Genomic DNA, 27774 nt, shown 5'->3' on the forward strand with positions numbered 1-27774 from the left:
CATTCGAAGTAAAGACATACTATTGCGCTTGCGCGCCCCGAACGCAAGCGGCGCAAAGTTGAAAAAATGCCATCAAGATGTCAAATACGATGTCATACTTTGTATTTCTGATAAACCATATCCTTAGTGAGGAGCCAAAATCAATAATTTATGTTACACCTATGTATCATGACTATATCAACTCTAGAGTTTACATCCTATAGATCTTAGATATTTTTCTACTCACCTGTTTATTTCTAGTTTAAGTAATTGGTTGCTCTACTTTTAAATGTATAGCTGCAAGTAGTAAGAGGCTCTTGATGGTGTCAGGTTATGGGGGTAGCAGAGACCGGGATGGAGAACACGGCAAGGACTAATGAATCCACCAGCATCGTCCACCTGGTGAAAAGTGGCCCTCCAATCTATCTATCTATCTATCTATCTATCTATCTATCTATCTATCTATCTATCTATCTATCTATCTATCTTTCTATCTATCTATCTATCTATCTATCTATCTATCTATCCATGTGATACCTATCTGTAATCCATCTCTCTATCTCATATACTGTATATCTGACTGATATCTTTCTATATCTCTCATATCTATTCATATAAATCACTTATCTATCTACCATCTATCTCATCATGAAAAAGGTTACCCACCGAAACGTTGCGTGCTGCAATAAAGATCACCCTGCTTTTTTCACAACTACTTGGAGTGCTGCTGCCTTTTTTGGAGTATATTGAAGTCCCCTGCCAGATTTACACCCAGTCAAATAGGTTGTGCTGCCCTGGATTCTCTTGTTTTACCATCTCAATTATCTACTCATCTTATGCTTAGAGAAATTTTTTTAAAATCCAATAATAAGTAGCCTACACATTAAAGAAAATCATAAATACCAAAAGACAGAGATGTGCTATAGGGTAAAACCAATCTAATTGACCCAATAGCATATTTCTGTATTTGTATTTATTTTACACAGTTATCCACTATCTCATATCTATCTACTGTCTTTCTCAGGTGTATAATTTATCTGTCTCATGATCCATCCTCTGTTATGTAGCAATTTTTATTTATATTTTACATATCTATATATTATGTTTTATTCTACTTTCTGTATCTTTGTATCTTATATGTATCTATATCTATCACTTATCTATCTACGGTCTATGCCCTATCTATCTTTCTACCACTAATTTATCTACTGTATTTATCATAATACAGGATTGTTTATCACTGTAACTCATATCTGTCTGTCTATAATCTAAAAATCTATTGATCTTCTATATTTTGCACACATCAATCATCTACCTTACTTTCTACTGTCTCATATCTATTGATATCTATCATTGATATATCTACCATCTATGTTATATCTATTATATATCTCCTATCTATCTTTTTATCGCCTATCTTTTTCACATCTCTCCCTCTCATATTCATCTGTCTGCTCTGGATTATCATATCCCCAGTGTTTTGTAGCTGTCAGTCAGTGTGTGTTGGTGATGGTGTAGTATCTGCACTGACGTCACGCTCTCTCCTCAGCACCACCGGTGGCAGCATCGTTGCTCCTCCTATGTGCTCCCTCGCTCTCCCCACCTGCTCTTCCTCCCCCTCCCTGCTCTGTTCTCCATCTCTGCCTGTCTGTACATTCCAGCTTCAGCAGCCTGACCGTCCCTCCTCCCCCACAACACGGCTCCAACCAACCAGCACTGGCAGGCAGGGCAGGGACCCGGAGGGACAAACAGGAGGCACAGGACAGCAGCATACACATACACACTGCGAGCTGTGACACAGCAATAGAGCATTCCCATTAGCTGTCAGACCAGGGAAGTCTTGATGCTCCACCGCAGAGGGAAGCAGTGACAAGGAAGACGGCCAGGTACCGCCCTACATCCCTCTGTCTCCTTCATCCCTGTCTCATGCATCCTATTATATTCCTCCTAGACTGAGCTGCCATCTATGTTCCTGATCTTGTCGTGTATCCTTGTATCTCTCATTCCGCATCAATGATACATTTATACATAGACGCATTTCCTCATCTTTGATCCTTTCCTCTGAATGTCCTTCATGTCTTTCTTTACTCTCATGTCTACTTGTCCATCCTGTTTTTAGGTTCCTCGCCACCATCTTTCCAGCCTCTGTCCTTATTTTTCTTCTTCCATTGCCCTCCCTTCCTCCTTCTTCTTGCACAGTCTCCTTCCCTTCCCTCATTCCCATGGGACATTCCTGCAGCAGCCATTTAACCCATTTGTCACCGCAAAGGGCCTTTGGTGCACCGCTGTCCGTCTATCAATCTTCTACGGCTTCTTGTCTATGACGTCAGGATGAAATGTTATTAAGTAATGGTTTTGAAGGATCTGTGATGAATGATTGACAGTATACTGGTGATGGATCATAAATCGGTCTTCGTAGGCTATGTACAGAAGCTGTAGGTGGGAAAATGTCTGCTGGTGTTTATGTGCTGCTCCTCTTATCAGCCGTCTGGTGTCTTACGTATTGCTATTCCGTATCCACTTATATAGCATATATTATAGCATGTCTGAGCAGTACATCAACATATTGGTCTTCCATAGTACAGCATCCTAACAATAGGATTGTCTGGATATGTTCTGATCCATGTATCTCCGTATTAGATTATGACTAGCCACATGTATCCTTGCCTTTGTGTCTGTTGTGATGTTAATGTGACGTGTCATGTTGAACAGCTGACAGTAGCACCTTATTTTTCTTGTTCCCCACCCGCCATTTTTTGCTGAGCTCAGGCTTGTAACAATGTAACAACAGTGGCATCACACCTGGGCCGACATTGTGGTTGGGAATGAGTATACACTATGCACGGTTGGGTGGGTCAAGGTGGGGTAGTAACCACCCTCTAGGGGTATGACATTGCAAACTCTGCTGATCAGCCCGCCCATTGCGCTTGCTTCTCTTTTCTGGCAGATAATGTGTTTATGGACGGCACGGGGAGAGGTTCCGGGATAAATGATATGTGGATCTTTGGCAGAGTAATAATGGCTGTACAATAAATCAAACTGTAATAAGGAAGAAACTGCTGAAGCAATACTCTGCTTCTGTGTCTAGATGACTGATGAAAACATGTCAGACACAGTAAAGTAAAATAAGCAGAAATTGATAGGTGAGTACAAAATAAAGAATAATAATAGCAACAATGAAATGACACAGCTATTAGTACTACAGTAACACAGCTCCGGGCAACAGAAAGTATAGTCATATCTCTTATAGGTAAGATAACTTGCCCTCCAATAGACATTTAAAGCAGGTCATAAAATCGACGATCACTGAAAGGCACAGGTTATAGCGGTGAACAGTAAACCAAACCTAAGCAATTGGTGCCAGACAGCTGCTACCAAGAACAAGAAAATCATGTGTTGCAACAAATAAGGGATAATTGCATAGCTATGACTACATACAAATTATTAGTCAATCTTGTATACAGTATTTAGACATATCAGAATACAGATATACAAAGGATACAAAGGAATTAAAGGAATGGGCGATTTGCAATAGCGATGGGTTACAAAAGTTGGTGTTATTCTGTTTTGGTAATCCATGATTGGCTCAACTAAGGAGATTTGCTATATGTTTAGGACTTTGGAAGTGGTTTATTGGTCTGATGGTCTGGGAAGAGGTTCTTGGAGCGCCAGGGAGGGCCCCTTATCGCTTATGTTCGGTCTAGACATATTATTATTCCATTTAGTTTGTATTTATATCCCATGCTCTATAAAGCACAGCGTAATATGATGGCGCTATAGGATAATACAGATTAATTATCATTGTACAAATGTATTGTACAACTAAGCCTGGCATTTATCACGTCTAGAGGAAAGAAAGTTTCACTATAATTGAAGACTAGGATTCTTTACTGCAAGAGCATCAAGACTATGGAGGACATTGATTTGTTAAGAGTTTGGTCTATTTTGATATAATTAATATCTCCCATTGAATGGACAAGAACACAGATTCTCAATTCGTGATACATGGACCATTTAGAAGAAGGCTGATACATGTCATGTCTTGACAGCATAACAATAGTGATCACTAATCTACGGAGGCTTTAGCAGTCAACACCATCAATTACGGCCAGTTCACATCTCCTTTAGGTCTTCAGTTATTTTCTTCAGTTATTTTGAGCCAAAACCAAGAGTGGTTGAATACAGAGAAAAGGTGCAAGTCTTTCCAGTGACTATGCAGTGGTTACAGAAAGTATTCAGAACCCTTTAAATGTTTCACTCTTTGCTTCATTGCAGATAAGATCAAAACTGTTCTTTTTTGCTCATTAATGTACATGCTGTGCCCCATCTTGACAGAAAAAAGAACAGAAATGTAGATATTTTTGCTAATTTATTAAACAAGAAAAACTGAAATATCATATGGTCCTCAGTGTTCAGCCCCTTTCCTCAGTATTGAGCAGAAGCACCTTTTCCATGCAGATCCTCTCCAGTTCCCTTATTTGGATGGAGAACGTTGATGGAAGCCATTTTCAAGTCTCTCAAGAGATGCTCAATTGGGTTTAAGTCCGGGCTCTGGCTGGGCCAGTCAGGAATGGGCACCGAGTTGTTCTGAAGCCTCTGCCTTGTTATGTTAGCTGTGTACTAAGGGTCATTGTCTTATTGGAAGGTGAACCTTCAGCCTAGTCTGAGGTCCAGAGCTCTGGAAGAGGTTCTCATCCAGGATATCTCTGTACTTGGCTGCATTCATCTTTCCTTCAATTGCAACCAGTCGCCATATCCCTGCAGTGGAAAAATATCCCCATTGCATGATGCTGTCACCACCATGTGTCACTGTTGGGATTGTATTTGGTAGGTGATGAGCAGCGCCTGGTTTCTCCACACATACCGCCACATAACACCAAAAAGTTCTTTATCTCATCAGACCAGAGATTCTTATTTCTCATAGTCTGGGAGTCCTTCATGTGTTTTGCTCACTGTATGTGGCTTTCATATGTCTTGCACTTAGGAGAGGCTTCTGTCAGCACAACCTGCCATAAAGCCCCGACTGGCGGAGGCTGCAGTGATAGGTGACTTTGCGGAACTTTCTCCCATTTCCCTATAACTCTCTGTAGCTCAGCCACAGTGAATTATTTAATCTCTCTCACCAAGGCTCTTCTCCCACGATTCCTTAGTTTGGCCTGACGGTCAGGTCGAGCAAGAGTTGTGCTCGTCCCAAACTTCTTCCACTTAAGGTTTATGGAGGCCATTGTGCTCTTAGGCACCTTGAGTGCTGCCAAAATTCTTTTGTTATCTTGGCCAGATCTGTGCCTTACCAAAATTTTGTCTCTTAGCTCCTTGGGCAGTTCCTTAGACCCCATGATTCTTACATGCACTATAAGGTGTTATATAGACAGGTATGTGTCTTTTCTAATAAAATCCAATCAAAGATGGGGTGCAGAGTATACAATAATGAGCAAAAAACTTATTTGATATTACCAATTGGCTACAATGAAACAAAGAGTGAATACTTTCTGTATCCCCCATACACAGGTATGGCATAATGGAAAGCTGGAAATGTGACAAAATGTTCCCACATTCTTAGCTTGAGACTTGGGCATAATGCAAAAGCTAATATGTATAATATAGTTCTATAATCATCTATATACACTAGCCCAGATATAGCACTGTGCCTGCACCAGTTTTTTTTTGTCTAAATTTGCATGAAAAACAGTGTCTTTAGAGCTTGCATTGTATTTATTATGTGTTTGCGCCCCTATTGTGTTGTGGTTGCATTTTGTCTGATACTTTTGAAAACTGTGCACCAAGGGTTGTGCTAGTTTATTGTCAATTCTGACAATCTCATTTAAAATTTGTGTACATGTACAGTAATAACATTTAAGTTAAAAGTCCTCTTGTTTGTTAAAAGATATCTCTGTCGCAAAAATAAGCATAATAGTTAAGACTAATGATTATGGAAAGTATGTAAAAGTTAGAATAGCTGTATAAATGTAACAAATACGGCATGTACAAGTTATGCAGCAAAGATCTACTGTGACTCAATGTACCCCTTGTGGCTATCTTGTCCTGCATGATATTCCGGTGTCTCGGAAGTTAGATGGATCACACGGTGGTGGGATTGTCTTGTTGCAACCACTACGCTGATGGAGTCGTACTGCTGGCACCTGGGTACTGCACATTAGTATCTGCTCACACTGCAAGTCAGCATCTGTGCATGTGCACTATTCCATAATTGGCGCTCCACAGGTCCCAGATTGGAGCCTACCGTATCCAGACAAAGGTGACTTGAAGCAGTGTTATATCCAAAAGCCTTTCCAAAGACCTTTTCATAGGTCTATTTACAAAGGCAAAAGGCAATAAGCAACAGATTGAATCCACTTTTGATGAATAAGATTGGCTGATCTATTTACTCATAGATTGGATCTAGACGCGTTTCGAGAATTCCACTCTCTTCCTCAGTAGCATATCTTTGGACTTGTGGCATGTATACATTTGGAATTAGGCTTCCTTTTGTACTTCCCATAATTGAAAAAGAGGCTGAGCCAAATTCTGACTTGATAGACCATGGACTAGATTACACAGCCATGTGCATTATATAAAACATGGACTGGATTTCAAAGTGTTTTGTACATAGTCTTTGAATAGTCCACCTTAGTTAGTGCTGATATCCTTTTATTTATCTAATTTTCTTACCCAATGCCCTGTAATACCCAGGAAGATATTCTAAGTTTTCGTTTTGTGTAGCTCTATATACATTTAGTTCTGATTGTTTTTTGACATCCTGAAAACAGACTAGATTAACTGAGAGCGTTCAATACTATTAAAGGGGGTTTCCCACAAAGGCAAGTTAGGCCCTATTTACGGGATAGAGCCTAACTTGCTAATCAGTGGGGGTCTCAGTGCTGAGACCCCAGCAGATCGTGAGAACGAGGGGTCCCACCGACCCCTCAACGCTCCTCCGAATAATGGAGCAGACAGCCGCCCATGATTATTCTGCTCCATTAATCTCTATGGAGCTGATGGTGATCGCCAAACGCCACGCTCGACAATCTCCGTCAGCTCCATAGAGATTAATGGAGCAGAACAGAATCAGCACTGAGACCCCCACTGATCAGCAAGTTAGGCCCTGCCTATCCCGTGGATATGGCCTAACTTGCCTTCGTGGGAAAACCAATTTAAATAATGTGGCACAAAGTCCAGATTAGTGAGGCAAACCAAACTAATACAGATTGCCCCAGTTTTCATATATCTGGCCCAATGTATAAAGTTTCTTACTCGTTCTGAAGCTTGGAGACAGTCTCCTCATAGTGTTACTTCACACCATTCAATGTGCTAAGCATAATTACTATTATAGCTTGAGTACCTGCTGCCTGTCGTGCTTTCCATCTCCTCCATATTTGAGAAGGTTCCTTGATACATTCATTTCTATAGCACACTATGGGGCACATTTACTTACATTCCCGCTGGAGTTCACCGAAAGTGCATTGTATGACAATAATGCACTGTGCCGCGATTCACTACGATCGTGCGCCCGATATCCTGCATGTGTTGCTTCCCCGCTCAGATCTGACACCATCTTTTTAGTGGTGCATGTTAGGGCTTGGGCTTGCGACACAATTTGAAAGTTAAATCCTGCACTCAGTCCGAATCAGTTGGATCGTCCGAAGGCATGCCCCCTAAATTGTGTCGCGTGGAAGCCAGCGCCACAAAAGGATCAAGTGCGCCAAAATCCCAGTTCAGACAGTTCTTAAATACCTGTGCAAGCCGTGTAATCCCCAAAAAAGGTAAACAGTCTGACAAAAGTGAGCTCCGCGACCCTTAGTAAATGAGCCCAACTATGTAAAATGTTGACTTTTACCAAAGGAGAGTTGGGAAAGCTTGGTGCACAGGTTAAAGGGGTTGTGCTACTAAAGACAATTAGAAAAGCTAGTGATGGAACCACTTGGACCCCAAACGATCTGGAAAACAGGGTACTGCAAGCTACAGAAGATCCATAGAAGTGAACTGGTCACACAAGTCACACTCTAGGCCAGTGATGGCTAACCTATGGCACTGGTGCCAGAGGTGGCACTCAGAGCCCTTTCTGTGGGCACTCAGGCCATCACCAGAGATGACTCCAGGTATCTTCCTGCAGTCCCAGACAGCCCAGGACTTGCTGTGCACAGAGCTATTTTATATATTTTAAAGTGACAGCTCTACCTGGAACTATTTTTTGCTTTATTGGTGTCCTCAGGGTGCCGGTATCAATGAAAACTGTGACAGAGAAGGGAGTATAAATCACAAATTAAATTTCTGTGTTGGCACTTTGCGATAAATAAGCGGGTCTTTGTTGTAGTTTGGGCACTCTGCCTCTAAAAGGTTTGCCATCACTGCTCTAGGCCATATTTACAAGCAGTATTTGTTTCCCTTGCTCTGCAGATTTTACCACCCAATAAGGCAAAATTCTAAATTCTTGCTAAATGTCACTTCCTTGTCATATGTTGAACCAAAGCTATCCACATTGGTTGGATGCAAGTTAAAAGTTTTGATTCCATGATTGGCAATAAACTAAGAAGCGACAGCCATACAACTGTATGGGGAAACTACAGGAATGGGCAGGAAGATTACAATGTGTCAGATCTTTGTTCCTTACAATGGTGAAGCATCTGCCAGGCCCCAGAGACATTAGATTGCATGTGCCTTACTTCTGTCTGTTCATTGTGGTGTCTGGAACTCAGACCTACAGTATTTGCTCCTGAAGTGTTTTGTTTGTACATATCAGTCTTTGGAGTATTTTCAAAATTTGAAATATTTAGAAACGGCTATTCATATTCATTATTCCTTGCCTGAAAAATATATATTAAACATAATGCATCCAAACATATTGGGGGCAAACCAGGATCACTCCGGAAAAAGGCGCAAAAAATTGTGCAAGTACCCCAATGCGCTCAAAAATTCACTAAAAAAGGCGCGTCAGACTAAGATAAATGATCCCCATTGACTTCAAGTAACATTTCATGTTTCCTTATTGACAGGTGTCATGTTGCAGTAATAAATCTCATGGCAATGACCTAAAGCAGCTGCAATACCAGATACCACCTTAAGAGAAGAGTGCTGCTGTTCTTACAAGAAACCAAAAAATAAATGTTGATTTAAACTCACTGGCGCCGATTTATCAATAGTGATGTCATGTGCAGAGAGCGTGAGATGATTGAATACTGGCGCATGGTCTTCACCCTGCACACGCCGATTCTGCTTAAACTGAACGCACCAGTTTTTTTTGTGCATTCAGCTTAACGCGCATGCGCCACATTTCTGTCAAGTTGCTGTAATAAGTATGGTGCACGGTCCGACTCTGTTAGGATTGGTAGGATTATCTTTAACCATTTATTCCATCAGAAAAGAATGCACTGCATACCCTAAAACTTTAGAGGTACATATCCATGAATACATACAAAAATAACTAATATTAATACCTATCTCTCATCTATTGAATGCTTATGGTGCAAAAGTAAAAACACGTAGCGACCAGTATACCTAATGAGTCAAGGAAACGAGCTTTACATTACAAAACAAATGACTTTCCTATCTTATCAAGTAAATGAAGCTTTAATGTTCACTCTCGAATCAGGTAAATGAGTCAAATAGGCAATAAAAATGCAAAGTAATACACTTGGGCCACTGAGCATAAAGGCTGCGCGCAGGATAAATTAGATAATGACTCACACATCAAAGGGACCTGCACGCAATGTAAGAAAACAGGTTGACTGACAGATTGGAGCTCGGTACTTGGGAATTCAAGTGTAGATAAAGATGTTTATAGATGTACTGCAAAAAGAGGACAATAGAACTAGAAGTGACAAAAATAATCACTACTACTCATGTACTCTACTACTGCTATCTCCACCATCTTGATGCTTTTGGAATTACTTTGACTTCACATAGTATATGTAATATGAGCCTATATTTCACTTATTCAGGTTTGCAGTTAACAAATTAATATTCACCAGCACCATGAACTAATTATTTACCCCTGTATGTACACATGATTTTTCCAAATACTCGGACATTATTTTTCCATGAAAAACCCTTGGTTGCTTTACCACCTCAAATTACTAGTGAGAATTAAGAGAGTGTTTTCTGTATTCTGTTACATATCTCCATAGGAATAGAACATTAAGGCCTCTCCTGGTGGCTGGATGGAATGGACAGTACCAGTCCGTAATGTTACTTGCTAAATACCCCACTGCCTGGTGACCTGTACTGTAACATCTGCCCCAGTGATGCATTATGGTGGTGTAATATGATGGCCGCAGCTGCAACTACATTGATCACTTCTCAGGGGTTAAGTTACATGAGGATACTCAGTAAACCTTACCATGTCCTTCCAGAGATGGAATCTAGACGGTTCCTTCTTGTAAGTAGAAAGGAATCAATAGTAAACGGATATGTGGCAGTGCAGGGTCACCTCTGCTAAACCTACTGAAAAATGTAGTATATTATAGAGCATGAATGTATTTTTGATCAGTATTGTACCAGTATATACCATTATAATATACAGCAATACTGTGTTACTCTAGTAGTTCAGTTGTGGTAATTTTATGGAAATGAGTTTACGTGGTAAATCTTTAATGTGCTTATAATGTGAACATCTTGTCTTGATCTTTTTGATAACATTTACATGGGGAAACAAATATGGATTAATCTAGATGGTGCAGTCTTCTATGTATAAATATTCTCTTATGTGAACATGTCACAATGAAAAAGTAAGGATTTAAAAAATTTTTAAAAATGCACCTATCCCTCCTATTTTAAATTGAGGAAACCACTCCTCACAGGCCACTCCCATGGGACACGGGACGCTGCTCTGCATTCAGGAAGGTAAACTTTTATCTAACTTTTGTTTTTATCAGAAAAAACATAATTTTGTTATAAAAATACTTTGGCAATGTGCACATTATTTTCCATGGGGACGTAGGGGTGCCAGAAAAAGAGTTCCTGATGACAGGTTCCCATTAAAAGTAATAGCTCTGATGATACACTCCTAGTTGAACAATGAATATTATGATCTCTACATACACTGATAGAGATGAATATCCTCTATAGATAATTACATCTTGTTGGAAAAATCGTCTCCCCTTCTTGTCTCACAAATGATAATGGAGTGGGGTCATCAAGGGATGATGAATTCCCAGTTTTGCGGCTATATCTGTGCATTGAGCAATAGAAAAAAACCTTGGTCCAGCAGTGCTGTTATATGCCGTATTATACCATTATAACTTCAAAATTGGAAAATGTTTTGATGACTCAGACCCAGCCACCCGCACAAACACATGTTGTCATATCTGTTATTAACTGCACTATACTTGATTGCTAGCACTTTTTTAACTCATCATTTATAGCCTTTTGCTGTATCGAAGATGACTAATCTGTTGTAAGTTTACATCTAGCGCTCACAACTATATGGCCTTGGCCCTCATAAGTGACAAGTAATGTGTGCAAGTAGGACTCGGGCTCTCTAACGGCCCATTAATCCAAATAACCGGAAGTTTGTCTGGAGGATATTATTGTTTCTGCATTGGATGATGTTATGGGATATGCCAAATCTCCAGATGATGTTGGATGTTGAAATCCATGTGCCTGATCCTTTAGACCTCACTGGTGATAAACTGTAGTCAGTGGTGTCTTATAGCTGCTTAAGATTGACATTTACTGTCATATGTGTCATCCAACTCCCATGTGCACATGCATCCCTGGCTCGACTAAGCATCGACATCGGCGAGCGAGAAAACCACTGCCAGATTCTTTTGGTGCAGTTGAAATACAACATGCCCAATCCTTATTTCTCAGGGGTGCTAGTAGAGTTTCATACATATGGTCCACACTCTGACAACAATTGATGAATCCTTACTCCAGTCTCTGAGCCGAGACTGCATGTATATTGGGAACACAAAAAAAATTGTTGCTGGTCAAAGATCGTCTGCATCAAGTAAAATCTAATTTTAGGGGGTTCTATGAATGAGGTCTTCATAAATTGACTGCGGGCAGCATGGTGACTCAGTGGATAGGACTATAGGCTTGCAGCGCTGGGGACCTGGGTTCAAGTCCAATCAGGTCAACATCTGCAAAGAGTTTCTATGTGTAGAGGGGGTGTAGAGGAAGCGACGGCGAAACGCGCGTCGGGGTGCTGTGGCGGTGGTCAGAGTTACTACCTCTAACAATTGTGGGCTACCTACTACACCCTGGTGGGTAATACTATTGGTTATAGCCTGATTTTGTGTATACTGGTGTTTGTTACTCTGGATGTACTTAACATATACTGCATTATTTATGACCATCGCCACATCTTTTGTGGTTTTTATGTGTGTGTTTTTTAACTGTATGTTTTTTGATGGCCGATTAAATAAAGGTATGTTGGATTTTCGAATTGAGTTTGCAATTATATGATTTATCATCTATTTGGATACTGTGGCATCCTATATACTTCCATTGGTATTGCATGATTAGATTGTGAGCCCCATTGGGGACAGGGACCGATTTGGCAAGCTCTATGCAGCGCTGCGTAATCTTTAGGCGCTATATAAATAAAGGAATTATTATTATTATCATGTATATTCTTGCTCTAGGGGTGTCATTATGGCGGTTTCAGGTTCTGGCAGCTGCAGTGTACACTATGAGGGTGTTGTTTATTTATGCTGTGTCTAAGGTACAGCCACCTGCGCATGCATTGTACGAGAGTATCACTGACATCCTCCTCCCCCATCCCTATAGGCAGAGGTTCATTAGCCAAATTACCCTGACAGTCACAAATAACTAGTCCACGTCATGCACTGACCTCATCCGCAAGTCACAGCAGTAATGTCCCATCATTCATTTAGTGCCATGCAAAATGTACATGGTGTCACCCCCTGTCACCAGCCTGGATTACATCATGCCAGTATTAACCCTTACTTCACTGTTGTAAAGGCTGCATGAGTTTTTTTCATTAGATTTCACTATAATAATAATAATTACAAAATGTCTATAGCGCCGTCATATTCCACAGAGCTTTACAGATCATGGGTACATCTACCAACAAAATAAAACATTACAGAGAAATAACATGGTCAGATGATACAATAGAAATAAGGACTATAAATATGTAAAGATGGAAATAAATATGCATCTGGCAGTGAAATTTTGGCATATGCGTCTTACCCAATCTTATTTTCCCTCACTGCTATTCGTGTTAGATGATTTTTGACAAATTGTATGGCCAGTATAATATTGTTAGGACCCTGAATAGTAGATGATTGCCTGCTCCGGAGCTTTTCTGATTGAGGGAAATGTAATGGAAGATGCAGACATCTTGCAATCAGCTCATTTATGATGTCTCTGAAATGATTTGTATTAGCTGGAATTTTGCTTGTATATGGAGTTGTTCCTCCTGCGCAGTACAATATCAGTGTCATGACAGTGTAGTGATCACACTTACACTAATTTGTGTTTTGAATTATTGAAGTCAAATAACGAAAATCTAGCAATTTTTTTCTCAATAGTTTTCATTTTCTGATTGTAGATTTTTTTCCCCCTAATTATAGATGCTGAGCCCTAGTAACAGCATTTAGTGATATGCCCTACAGCAGTCTCATGGCCATAGGCGGCATAGTCTGGAGCTGGATATCTAAACAAAGACTAAGGCAAACAATAAGAATTCATCTTAATGAAATTAAGAACTAGACTGTGTATATGTACAAATACAACCCAAAAAAATTATAATGCAAATATTTTTATTAACCCGATACCAACCGCCATGTGGGCCACATTTATCATAAACAGTGCAGTTTGCCTGTGTAGTGTACAAGGGGCGTCAGATCCATGCACGTTCTTCATGAATCTGGCCCTACCTGCGCTGCTCCGTCAGAGTAAACCAACTTTTTTGGTGCACCTTTAACATGGGGCGTGCAACACACTTCTGTCAGACTCTGCATGATAAATGTGGCGCACGGTACGACTGTCCACCGGAACGCCCCTTTTAGTGCAGAAATTTGTGTTGCATCGGGAATAGTGCAGCTGAGACAAAAATGATTTGAGTACGACACAAATATGGTGCAGTCTCTGGCTGTCCCTGCGGTTTATTACTGCTTCTGCCTTCTGCTTTCCTTACTGCATACCTGAACTAGTGGTATGTAGTGAAATGAAGAGACAGCACTGACTCTATAGACCCTGCGGTCAAGTGATTATGGGGTCAGTGTTGTTGGCTCTGATCAGGCATCAACCCTCACAGGGGGTCCTTCCCTCCTATGACTGGAGCTCTAACAGATGCACAAGTTACAGGACACAACGTGAAAAAAATTAAATTAAAATTAAAAAGTTAATATGTCTTTCATGACCTCATGGGGTTAGGGGCATATAAAATAAAAAACACACTAACAATACAGATATATAAATTATTAAATCTAAGTGCACAATAATATTTCCCAATCAAATTGCAAAAAATCCCTCTCACATTGCCATTTACGCCCTGTTTGCCCAAGACTATACATATTATATATGAGAACGTACATCACACACTAGGGAATTAATTTAGAATTGTCATTGGGTGTTAATTTATTAATTAAAAAAGCCCTTTTCACACTTCTGGTAACTTTAACCCCCCCCCCCCCAAAAAAAAAAATAATTAAAAAACAATTCTTTAACATTAGTAAGATTTTTAACTAGTCGTAAGTGTCGCAGAACTGACAGTGCAAAACGTTTCAAAGTGGCATGCAAAAAAAAAAAAAGAGAAGTTGTGGCCCTTAAATCCCCACATAGATTGTGCTAAAAATGTACCTTTTGAGGCATCGTCGTTATGAGGTTAAGGACTCTCACATTTACCAGGTCACTATACTCCCGGAGTCAGATGGGGCTAAACACTGGCTGCTGTGCAAATATGCTGACGCTTCTAGCAATGACACTGCCTCCAAAAAGTAAATAGCATTTCAGGTGCACAGCGCATACAATATACAATGTTATAATGCACTATGATATAAACCAGGGGTAGGGAACCTATGGCTCAAGAGCCATATGTGGCTCTTTCTATGGCAGCATCTGGCTCTCAGACAAATCTAAGACACACACAGCGATGACCACTGGATGCAGACCGGGATGTTACCACTGCCGGCGTCCTTTGTACCTGTGTTATAATATAGAGCAGCATCCACTCCTCTCTATGACCCAGGTGCCATTCTCCAAGCAACGATGGCAGCGGCGCCTGGGTCATAGAGACGAGCACGGGAATGATGAGAAGCTGCTGAAGGGAGAGCAGATAGGTGAGTATTCCCTTTTCTCTGACTACCTATCTACTGGGGGCAGGTGCTGGAACTACCTATCTACTGGGGCCTAGGGGCATGTAATGGGGCTACCTATCTACCTTGGGCATGTGCTGTTACTACCTATCTATTGGGGAGCCTGTGGCTACCTATCTACTGGGTAGCATTGACTGTGACTACCTATCTACTGGGGGTTCATGTGCTACGGCTAACTATCTACTGGGGGAATGTGCTGTGGCTACCTATCTACTGAGGGCATGTACTGGGGCTACCTATCTACTGGAGGGTATGTGCGGTGGCTACCTAGTTACTGGGGGCCATGAGATGTGGCTACCTATCTACTGGCGTACCTACTGGGGCAACCTATCTACTGGCAGCATGTTCTGTGGCTACCTATTTACGGGGGGGCATGTCCTGGGGTCACCTATCTACTGGGGGGCATGTGCTGGGGATAGCTGTCTATTTGGGTGCACGTGCTGTGGCTACCTATCTACTGGGGGGCATGTGCTGTGGCTACATATTTACTTGGGGCCATGTACAAGGGCTATCTATCTAATAAAGGGGAAGTGCTGTGACTACCTATCTATTGGGGGACATGTGCCATGGTCAAGATTTTACGTAAAAGAGGGAATTATAGAAAGGACATTTCATACCGTACCTGAGGGCGTTAGTGGTTTAAATGGGGTAAAATCTTGTAACAATTTTCTTTAACCTAACTAACTAACTAAACAACTAAGTAACTAATAACCTGTTGCAACAAAGTTTTCTTAGTTACTGTAAAGACAAGGATGTACTCATATACACCATGTCATATACATCATGCCATATTCTGCTGAGTCCATGAGAATATGGTGCATAATTGCTGTGATCTCTGACCTTAATCTTATTTATATTCATGCATGGGCATAACTACAGTGGTAGCAGCCATAGCAGCTGCTATGGGGCACAGTGTCTGGGGGTATCTATGTGTACAGGGGGTCCCCGCTTAAGAACACCTGACTTATAGACGACCCCTAGTTACAAACTGACCTCTGGATGTTGGTAATTTACTGTACTTTACCCTTAGGCTACAATGATCAGCTGTAACAGTTATCACAGGTGTCTGCAATTAATATTTTTTGTTAATCCTGATTCTTATGACAACCCAACATTTATAAAATCCAATTGTCACCCAAAAAAAATTTGTCTGGGGTTACAATTATAAAATATACAGTTCCGACTTACATTCAAATTCAACTTAATAACAACCCTACAGAACCTATCTTGTATGTAACGCAGGGACTGCCTGTATATGCTGGATGTGGGTGAATATGTGCATATGCTGTATTTGTGTGTGTATATGCTGTATGTATGTATACTCATGTATGACTCATATATATGTAGTTTTATAATAGCTTAATCCTACATAACCTGATTTTACAAATCTATTCTTCCCACGTCATTTTTTCGTCTCTTGGCTTTTGCCTCCGGTTTAATTTGTGATTCTCTTTGTCATACCTGTTACTCATGGTCTGTGGTTTGTAAGGACTGCGGATCAATGTGTCTGTGTCTGTGCTGCTGTATTGGAAAATCTGACAGCTTTGTGGAGCCATTTTATTTCTTCGTAGTCGCCGCTGATTGATGTCTTTTGTGCGTGTGACGTGTACAATCCCAGGACGAGCATTTATTATAAAAACATGACGCATCCAGCTCCTGCAACATGACAATAGTCAAAGCAGAACAACCCACAAGGATGGAATACAAAGAGCGAAGTGAATTGCCTTCATTGTTCTTTAATATTGTGTCTGATATATTGACAGAGCTGATATTAGGATATGCACCTTGCCCCGATCAACTTAATGTCATCCTCAAAAAGGTTCTAGTTTGGTTGTATCCACACGTGGCATTTAAATTTTGTTTTTAAAACACAACTCAAATGCAACAGGGAGGGGATTGTCCCGAACACATATGAGTATCCACTGAAATACATGCAATCAGTAACAAACACCACAAGTTTTGCACCAGACATGTGGTGCTCGTTACCGATAAGCTCATTACCGGGTGCTATACGCCCATCGATCCCCCATTAACAACCTATTACTCTCCTGTTGTTGACCTATCCCCAAGAGGGGCAGTTCACTACTGCAACAAATAACACGCCTTACTCTTGACAGCTAGATACACCGTGTATCACTTCTGATGTCACTAGTTACCATGTCATGTCATGTTCTTGAGTGACTAAGATGAGTTCACTGTCCAAATGTCAAAATTGACCAAATCCAAATGTTGCATTTCACTAAAATACAACCATGTTGCAATAATTATATATAAAGAACAAAAACAACATCCCCAAACAAAGCTAAGTCACCTCCCTCAAGCCAAAAGCAAAAAGAAATGAACATTTTTAAAAGTTCTCAATCAGATGTTGAAAGTCTACATGAAGATATTCTAAGGATGGATATAAAGAGCCAAGATGACATACACCTTTTAATAAATTTGCCGCAGTACAGTAAATATGTATCCGCTAATCTGCTTATTACCGGAAGTAAGGACTCAGCCTCTCTCCGTACCAGGAGAGTGATCTGTCAGTGTCACATGCTTTCAGCTCCTTGTAAGTCTCTTTATTGTCCATTTACTAATCAGCAGAGGAGATGGAGTACTCACTGTGATAGAAGGCGGATAAGGAGTCTCTCCTGGCGAATCCATCATATGAGACTAGTCAATATCACTACATAGAGTAAAAAGGGGTTCACCTCAGGTAATCTTACAAGTGTGCGTTGAAAGGCATCATCACATACGGTATATTAGATACATCAACCACACATGTAAAGGCTGCTCATATACATTAGCTAAATGCTCCAAGTTCAAATCCATCTAATATACAGTATACTGTAAGTCAGACATCAGACCACGATAGTGGATGCATCAGTCTTTATTCAGGATCAGGCATGCTGGATGATGCTAGACCTTTTGTTCTAGTAGCTTTTCCTTTTCCCTAATGAAAACATGCATGCTCAGCCAACTATTGTCTCATAAGACAATGCAGGCTTGTTATTGCTATTGGAGAATGCATAATTCTACTTATCTTAAAGAAACAATAGCAGAGATGGGTTGTATTGTATATATGTGACATGAGGTCCAAACTTTCTATACCAAAAGCAGAGCGAGTGAGAACTAAAAATCCATCATCTGTTCTGGTTTGAAAAACCTGGATCTAGACTCTGCATCTTTACAAAGTGTCAGTGCCGTAATATTGGTTCTTTTTGGACATTCACAATTTTTTATTTTTTTGGGCGCACAATTCAGAGACCGTTTGGGAATCTGACACTTTTCCTGTCAATTTATTTTCCCTAAACAGGTTGTGGTGCAATTTTAGCATACATTTGGCTGCAAAAAGCTGGTCTATAGGGTTCTATTTCACCTTCATGAATGTGAAGACAATTGTTAATCTTTTTGGTCCTGTGCCAATTAATTAACCCCTTACACCACAATTTAACATCCCAGTGAAAGTTTTAGCACAATCTTGTGGCAAAAACACAGACCATGCACCAAAATTGATAAATGTTCCACATTATGTTTGTTAAAACCCAGAGCAATGACATAGTAAGGAGCCAGGTCTTGTACTTGGAGATAGAATACATGACTAATTTCACCATATATGACTAATGCTATACTGTTATATAATGATATACCGGTAGCTGCTAATGTAGGGTATATGAGCTCACAGCCTTCGTATTACAAAACTGAAATGACTCTGTTTCTGTTTAAAGGATAAATCTCATTTATTGGATGTGCCCGCCCACAGTTGTCACTGCCCTATCAATTGTGACCATGTCAGACTAGAACTCGAATGTTGTATTAGGTACTGACCCAAATTTCCATTCATTGCCCTGTGTAAAAAATCTACACATTCAGTGACAAGCAATTGGACATGCATCATTAAAAATAATAGTTTTTCTAAAACCAATTAAAGTGTCTCTGATTGACTGTCTGTGACCATTTCTGTATCTGACTGTTTGTGTCTGTCTCCGACTGTTTCTGTCTCCAACTATCTCTGACCATCTCTGCCGTTTCTGACCGTTTCTGTCTGAGTGTCTCTGCCTGTCTCTGTCTTGGACTATCTCTCTGTCTCTGACTGTCTCTGTCTATCTGACTGTTTCTGTCTGTCTCCGACTGTTTTTGTCTTTCTCTGACTATCTTTGTCTGTTGTTGACTGTCTCTGATTCTGGTTTTCTGACTGTCTGTCTCTGAATGTCTCTGTCTGTTTATGAATGTCTCCGACTTTGATTGTCTCCAACTGCCTCTGTCTCCAAATGTCTCTGGCCATCTCTGTCTGTCTCCGACTGTCTCTATCTCCAACTGCCTCTGACTATCTATGTCTGCCTCAGACTGTCTGTCTCTCACTGTGACTGTCTCTCACTGTCTCCGTATATGTCTCTGACAAGAGCTCAAGTTTCATTTTCCTACAGCTGTTTATAAAATTACAGCTGATCTCTTTTTTTTTAATTTTTTTTATTATTGTTTTACAACAATAATAATAAAAAAAAAATTACAGCTGATCTCTGATTGGTTTCCATGGGCAACTGCAACAGTTTTACCTCAGACATATCTCTTATAAATCTGCCCCTATCTCTGTATCCCTATACATATTACCTCACACATAAGCGTCTTCTACTCATTGCCTATAGCAACCAATCACGGCTCAGCTTCTAACTGCCACAGGAGCAGACAATGGCTCATGTTTATGGGGGTTAATAAATACATTTTGAGAAGCGCAGGGTGAAAACTTCAACCAAAAACATAGTCTATGACATTCCCTTAGTCACAGGGAGCATCTGTGCAAAATTTGGTGATTGTAAACGCGACGGCGCAGATTCCTATAGTAGACATACACAAATACCAACACATATACACACATACTTTATATATTAGCTTTATATATTAGATTGTTCATAGTACTAGTTTTCTCAGGAAAGGCCCACCATATGGGTTGTGACCGTAACCTCTGCATCGACTCAAGATACGCGCCTAATTAACAGTATATCTGTGTTGTGCGTTCTCAATCAGTTCATTATAAATTTATCTGAACGTTTCATACAGATCAGATCACAAAATATTTGATCTTATTTCAATAAACCATCCATTTAAAACATGAACTCACCGTCTTGCTTTTATTAATAATATTACTACAGGTGTATAATGATGTTGAAGCTTCATAAGCCTATAAATAGCCCCTCGAAATGTTTTATGGATGATGGTTAAACTGTGGGGCCAAGACCTCGTGAAGGATTTATCAAATTAGTCCAACTTACCTTCCTTTGAAATATCTCATTAGCATTCAGGAGCAGATACTTGTAGTATTATATACTGAAAACTAGTAGTTCCCAGGCACAGTCTCCAAGGCAATGTTGCATGAGAAACCATATACTAATGGAAATCAAAGCTCTGACAGCGGGATAGAGCAAAATAATGACAGAACAGAATGTGATATTGGAGTCTAATTGAAAAGTAAGTGAGTGGTCAAAGTAAAGGTGACGATACACCCAGGATCGGTAGTAGACAAAGTGGGGCCCTGTGCAAAGTGGGGCCCAAAATAAAACCATCACAGTCACAGTTTGTTTTGATAAAGGGGCAAGACTCCGAAACGCGTTAGCAAGGACGTTACCAACTTTTTACCTTTATTTTATAGTGTTTATTGAATTTGTTTTAAAGAATTTTATTTAATAAACCAGTTCTCCAGAACTTTGGAGTAGAATCAATTCTATTGATATTGATGTTGACACTCCTTTAAAGTTTTTCCAGTACGGAAAGGTAGGTCCTTTTTCTGGCCGTATTTTTCTTTGCCCCATATTGTCCTATTTGTTTCCGGACCCGAGTGTTTGTTTGGGGGGGTTCCGACTAAGTGGACCAGAGGCAGCAGCCTGAGTACTACGAGAGACTGGATCTTACGGGAACCTGTATACCAACACCTGCACCCCCTGGTTGGGATATTCTGCCTTTACCCAAGTGGAAAATAGCTGAGCAGCCCCCCTGTGGGCCTTCGTGTTTACTATTCCATACCTACCGTGAAGATATCACCTGAGGTGCCGTCCTCTGTTTGTCTTTTTTTGGTTTTCTACAGTCAGTAAGCGGCTCCTTTACCCATATACAATAATAACACTTTGTACTTACACCCAGTAGTGTAAGTATAATATGGGACTGTAGGAGAATGTTATAGAAGATAGACAGATGATGGGTAGATGGATGATAGAAGATAAATATGAAAGATGATATAGATTTATAGATGCATACATATAAAGTATTATATATAGATAGCTAGATGATAAGATAGATACCGTAGATATGAGAGATAGATACAGTAGAAGAGAGATAAGAGATCGATTGATGCATAGATAATAGATAGATAGGTACATATAAGATATATAGATAAACAAAAAGCTAGATAGATAAATGGTTAGATAGACATGTAAATCTATCCCATATGGCAGTGGTGGCGAACCTATGGCACAGGTGCCGGAGGCGGCACTCCAAGCTCTTTCTGTGGGCACCCGGGCCATCGCTCCAGCACACCAGACAGGAGTCAAAGAATTTTCCTGTAGTTCCAAGCAACTTAAAAGATGCTTCTTTCGGTGATATTTTAAAGTAACTTACTTGGCTACTTGGGACTGTAGGAAGAGGGAGAATGTGTAGACAGGGCCTAATTATCTATGAGGGACCTCCTGCTGGCCCCATGATTCTCTGTGTACAGAGAGACACTGGAAAGAAGCTAAAATGATGCAAATTTTCCCTCCTTTCTTTCTACTGTGTTGGTGTCCTCAGGAGGCCAGTAAGATTGAACGTTGTTGAAGAACATGGAGCAATAACATACTGCTCTAATTTTGGTTGGCACCTCACGATAAATGAAGGGGATATGGGTTTGCAGTTTGGGCACTCGGTCGCTAAAAGGTTCACCATCACTGCCATATGGGATCTATCCCATGTATTACTTTCATATACCCTTCACTTATTATGCTTCTGTCTTTATATAAATAAAAACCCCTGATTAACCTGTGACCCATAACTATTACTTCTATAGGCTTTGCAAGCCACAATGCCATTATATATATTTGGTCCGTTAATGTGGATATTTAATACGCACCTCTCGCTATACGAAACAATGTCAAGTGTTGTTTAGACGACCTTGATGGTCGTGAGCACCCACTACTTTTCTTAATTGTGTGCTGTTTTGTTAGATAGATATAGATATGAAATAGACAATTTATAGGAGATATATAACTAGACAGATAAATGATAGATATATAGACAGGAGATAGATGATATATATATAGGCAGGAGATGGATGATAAACATCTTCACCTGAACATTCAACCAAGGGGTATTAAAGAAGAAATACATCCTCTGCATACAAAAGTCCACATACAGGGGGCCCCTTTAACACAGGGGGCCCTGGACAAATGCCCAGTTTGCCATCCCCCTAACAAATCCTTGCATAATGTCAACAGTGGCGTACTGTTATCATGTTCTCATTTCGGTGCTGCTATTTTGTGGAGAAGCAGGGACTCCTTGCATCACTATATCACTATTATGCATGCTTGGAGTAACGTCCCTGGAACTGTGGTCAGATTGTGAAATGAGGCTGGATGTTTCAGGATTCATGGACTGAGCACATTCGTGTACTTCAGACATTAGAATGCTTCTCTCAATGGTCACACATTGTAAATGGAAGGAAATATACTATAATAGAACAGAAGATATAATGGCACAGCAAGATATAAATTGCAATGATACCTACCATTGGTACCACCAATATATTTGGAGCCTGTAAAATGTTGGACACAGGCAGCAGCTTCTGATAGGAGACTACTGGAAAATAGAGAGTTGCTTTAAAAAATATGTAATAGCAAAGACAGATATGGAAAGCAGAGGGACAGGATTTTGGCCCCTCACAAGAGCAAGGGGTCCTTAACTTAAGTTAGAAGCCATGGGTACTTAGGAGCACTGTGATAACTATTTTAGATACATAATTAAATAGATGGTCTAAGCAAAGGGCCCCTTTACCCCCGAGGCCCCAACATGGTATGTCTACACCTAACTACACCCCACAATAATGAAGTATGGTTTCTCTCTGTCCACTAAAGGATATCTAGCATGCACGCTATTCCCATTTGTTGTGCTCTTCCTCTATTCATAATTGGGTGACATCATTATTTAGGATGTGCATCATGACTATGCATTTAGGAAATATATGCCCTCTCATCAGGGCTGCCTATAATGCATTGCAATAAGCTTTTAGGACATGCTGGGAAAGCAAAGTCATTTTCTTTTTCCCTGCATCTCCTGGATTAGTGCCCATTCTGGTCCTGAATGAATGATTATTTGCAGGAGGCCTGGTCAGCCATGTTGTGTGAAGGAATGGAAGATGAGAGGTTGACGAGGAAGGTTACTGTTGCCTGGCAACCGAGTTTTCTATTAATGAACAGACTAATGAGATTTTTAAATGAAACCTTCTGGTCCCCATCTACTCCCCTAACTCAGATGTGTGACAATGACCGTCCGCAGGGGATACAGTATAATCATTGTTCTCTGACAATAAAGCAATGATGATTTTGTTTGATGAATCTAGAGCTAGATAATAAATTGTTATAACATGAATCACAATACACGGGCCTCTTGCGCACGAATGTGTGCAAAACCAGGACGCATATCCGGCCCATTTTTGGTGTAATTGGGAAGGGGGGGTGTTGAGATTCCATGCCTAAAATCTGGGCAGGAATAGGACCTGCTCAATAATCTGTGGCACGGCTGCACGGCTCAGGCACAATGTGGTGGGACCATTCGTCACACTCGGGGGTGAACTCCCTGGACCACCGCGGGGGATGATGGTACTAGCTGCAACCCGGGAGCGGAGTCTAAGTGGATCCCTGGTCTTTGCCAGAGCCAGCCGCAAAGCGGGATGGTCTTGCTGCGGCGGGGAGCCCTCAGGTCGCTCCACGGGTGCGACTAGACCCGCGGTGGCAGCCAAGGTAGGGACACAGGGAAGACAGGACCTCGGAATGGCAGAACCACGGAATGGCAGGACCTCGGGATGGCAGGACCTTGGGATGGCAGGACCTCTGGAAGGCAGGACCTCAGGATGGCCACCGGGATACACAGGAATTCAGGACCGCCACAGGAACACAGGGCCGCCACAGGAGTACAGGACTGCCATAGGAGTACAGGAGCGCCACAGGAACACAGATCAGATTGAACATAGTGACCCACATTTATCAAAATTAGTGCGGAATGCACCAGATTTATGAAAAGTGGCGCACGTTCTTCATAAATCTGCCACACCCTGCACTGCTCAGGAAGTTTGCACCAACTTTTTTTTGTTGCACCTTTAACAAGGAGTGTGAGACACAATTCTGTCGAGTTCCGGTATCAAACTCTGTACCCCTTTACGTGCAGAATTTTGTGTCTCTTTGGGCAGTGTGCAGCCACAAATGTGAGTTGGACACTTCTTAAATACATTTCTGACCCAAAGGCTTTAATAAATCTGCAGGCAGCATGTTATAGAGCTGGAGTAGATGAATAGATCATAAATAGCGCCATATCTGCAGGAAGTATGTTATAGAACAATAGATACTGAGCAGATTGTACATAGTGTTCCACCTGTAGGCAGCATACTATAAAGCAGGAGGAGTTGAGCAGATTGTACATAGTTTCTTATCTGCAGGCAGTATGTTATAGAGCTGGAGTAGATGAATAGATCATAAATAGCGCCATATCTGCAGGAAGTATGTTATAGAACAGTAGATACTGAGCAGATTGTACATAGTATGTCATCTGCAGGCAGAATACTATAGAGCAGGAGGAGTTGAGCAGATTGTGTATAGTTTCTTATCTGCAGGCAGTATGTTATAGAGCAAGAGGAGCATAGCAGATTGTACAATGTGTCCTATATGCAGGCAGCATGTTATAGAGCAAGAAGAGTTAAATTTATCATAGATTTTACAACTTTACTTTTGCTATTTTTTCAGAAGTTAGATGACCCCTCTTGAAGAAAAAAAATTGAGGACAACCAAAGTAAATTGGATTAGACATACTATAAATAGAAATACCGTTCAGATGTTCTCCAGAGAGTAAATATTGATTCTACAAACTAAATAATAGTCTCTACTGTTTCTACTTTTTTATCACTGATGTCAACAGTCTCACTAAAAGAAATATAATTGGAGTCAGTAGGGGGCTAATAGACATTCACATTCATTAATTATATTGTTTGCGCTGGTTTATAAAGGCTGATAGAGTTCACCTGATTCACCTGAATTTCTCACTGCAAATAGATTATTTAGCACAGACTAAGGGCTCTTTCACATTGACGTTGGTTTTTCACGTCCGTGGTTCAGTGATTTCCACGGATGCCTCACAAAGCCATTGATTTCTATGGGTGTTTTCACATTGGCTTGTATTTTCCCTGATCCGGTATCCGTGAAAAAAATAATGAAACAGGTGGATCACAGAAGTCAATAGAAGTCTATGGGTCCACAAAAAAACTGAAGAAACATCAGTTTTTTTCACTGATGAGGCTGAAAAACCAAGTGTGATGTTTTCAAAGCAATTTTACACCTTCAAAACACATGCATCACGGAGAGAAAACTGAAAAAAAATGGAGACACAATGGAGACAAAACACAACGGATGCACAACTGAAGCTGAGCGCCATTGCCAATGTGAAAGAGCCCATAAGCTGCTCTAAATCTTCAAATTAGTTCTGTAATAGAATTACTTTAGTCAAATAAAGGTCTGATATCTGATACCGACCATTGCCGGGTGTCACAGCATACAAACCGTTTTGTACTGTATGCTCTTTATGAAGTAGCAAACATCAACAAAAAAGAAAGAATAGTCGGGTCACTCACCAAAAAACGTGTAGATTTATTGAAGTCGGTTGAAGCAGGTAGAGAGTTACCGGGCACGCCACAACTGGTTTGTGGCGTGCCCGGTAACTCTCTACCTGCTTCAACCGACTTCAATAAATCTACACGTTTTTTGGTGAGTGACCCGACTATTCTTTCTTTTTTGTTGATGTTTACTACGCTGTCAAGCTGTCAAGTAAAAGCCGGAGCGCACCGCCTAGTGTACATTGCAGATCCTATAGTTGTCTAGGTGCACGACATAGGTGGAAGAAACGTAGTAGCCTGCCATATCTTTCTCTCTGCATCTTTATGAAGTAGCGCCCACTCATGCCTATAGTCAGCTTTATACTAGGCCTGTAATGACTAAGGACCCTTGTACATGACTGCATATGGTGACCTTGAGCTAACCGTCCGAACATGGAGTAGGCCATGCTCCTGCTGCTTGCCAAGGCTGCGCGCTCCTGCTGCTAGGGCGCGAGCACCCGACTCTCCAGGAACTTAAAGGGCCAGCGTCCTCCTAATTGGCGCTGGCATTCTTGGCTCTGTTACATAATCCAGCGGCTCCCAGCATCCCCTGCCGGATCTTCAAGTACTTCCGCTGTAGAGAAAGCCCTCCGTGTTTCCTGAGCGTTTCCAGACGCCTCCGTGTTCCTGTGCGTTTGTAGACGCCTCCGTGTCTACTACTGCAGATACAACACTGGGTCACATTTACTATATTCACTATATTCAGTTTGCCTGTGCAGTGTGCAGAGGTCGCCAGATCCAGGATTTCTGGCACATGTTCTTTATCAATCTGGTGCTCCTTGCACAGCTCCACTTTTTTGGTGCACCTTTAACATGAGGTGTGCAACACGGTTTGGTCGGCCTTGGCATATTAGAGCTGGCACGCGGTCCGACTAAGCAGCGGAACAGCCCCCCAATTTGTTGCATGATGCCTAGTACAGCTTTTCCACAAAAGGGTCACGTGTGACACAAATGTTGCACGGACACTTCTTAAATACCCGTGCAAGCAGTTTGCGCTAAAAAGAACGACAGAAAACTTAGTAAATGTGCTATATAACATTTTGCTTGCAGATATGTACAATATGCTCTGCTCCTCCTGCTTGCAGAAGGGAAACTCTGTACAACCTGCTCAGCTCCTCCTGCTCCATAACATGTTGCCTGCAGATAGGACACTATGGGGCTCATTTACTAAGGGTCAAGCACACACTTTTGTCGGAGTGTGCACCTTTTTCAAAGCAAAAATGGCTTGCACAGGTATTTAAAAAGTGTGTGCTCTGTGATTGTGGAGCACGCGACCCTTTTTGAGCGCAGCTGCGCTAGCTTCCATGCAATACAAATTAGGGGGGCAGCAACGATCAGACTGATTCGGACTGAGTGCGGTATTTAAAATTTAAATAGGGTTGCAAGCGCTTCCCCTGAGCGGTGAAACGGCACATTCATGATTTCAAGTGCACGATCTTAGTGAATCGCGGCACGCAGCATTATAGTCAGACAATGCACTTTCGGGGAACTCCAGTGCGCTTGTACGTAAATGTGCCTCTATGCACAATCTGCTCGGCTTCTCCACCTCCAAAACATGCTACCTAGATAATAATAAAGACACAAATGGTTTAGAATAACATCCATGCAACAATCCCCATTAGTATTTACACCGTGCCTCCACTTGACTGG

At 41.1% G+C, this 27774-nt stretch overlaps 2 protein-coding genes across 16 annotated transcripts in view; one reads left to right on the forward strand and one right to left on the reverse strand.

Moving 5' to 3' along the window:
* The window catches only part of LOC140122417 (allantoinase, mitochondrial-like), a 45503-nt gene extending 30657 nt beyond the window's left edge, over window positions 1–14846 (reverse strand). Inside the window, exon 1 of one of the 2 annotated variants that reach the window (XM_072143246.1) lies at window positions 14746–14846. The gene's annotated coding sequence lies outside the window, so the exon portion shown is untranslated. Of the gene's footprint in view, window positions 1–2025; window positions 2179–14745 lie in introns of those variants that run through there. The other variant, XM_072143245.1, reaches the window with a different exon arrangement.
* Window positions 1601–27774, forward strand: part of KIF1A (kinesin family member 1A) — a 101503-nt gene continuing 75329 nt past the window's right edge. For 5 of the 14 annotated variants that reach the window (XM_072143230.1, XM_072143231.1, XM_072143232.1 and 2 more), the window contains exon 1: window positions 1601–1865. The gene's annotated coding sequence lies outside the window, so the exon portion shown is untranslated. The remainder of the gene's footprint in view (window positions 1866–27774) is intronic. The other 9 variants (XM_072143240.1, XM_072143241.1, XM_072143244.1 and 6 more) reach the window with 2 other exon arrangements.

Source organism: Engystomops pustulosus, chromosome 3 (genome assembly GCF_040894005.1).
Source record: "Engystomops pustulosus chromosome 3, aEngPut4.maternal, whole genome shotgun sequence".
In the NCBI taxonomy this organism is placed as follows: Eukaryota; Metazoa; Chordata; class Amphibia; order Anura; family Leptodactylidae; genus Engystomops; species Engystomops pustulosus.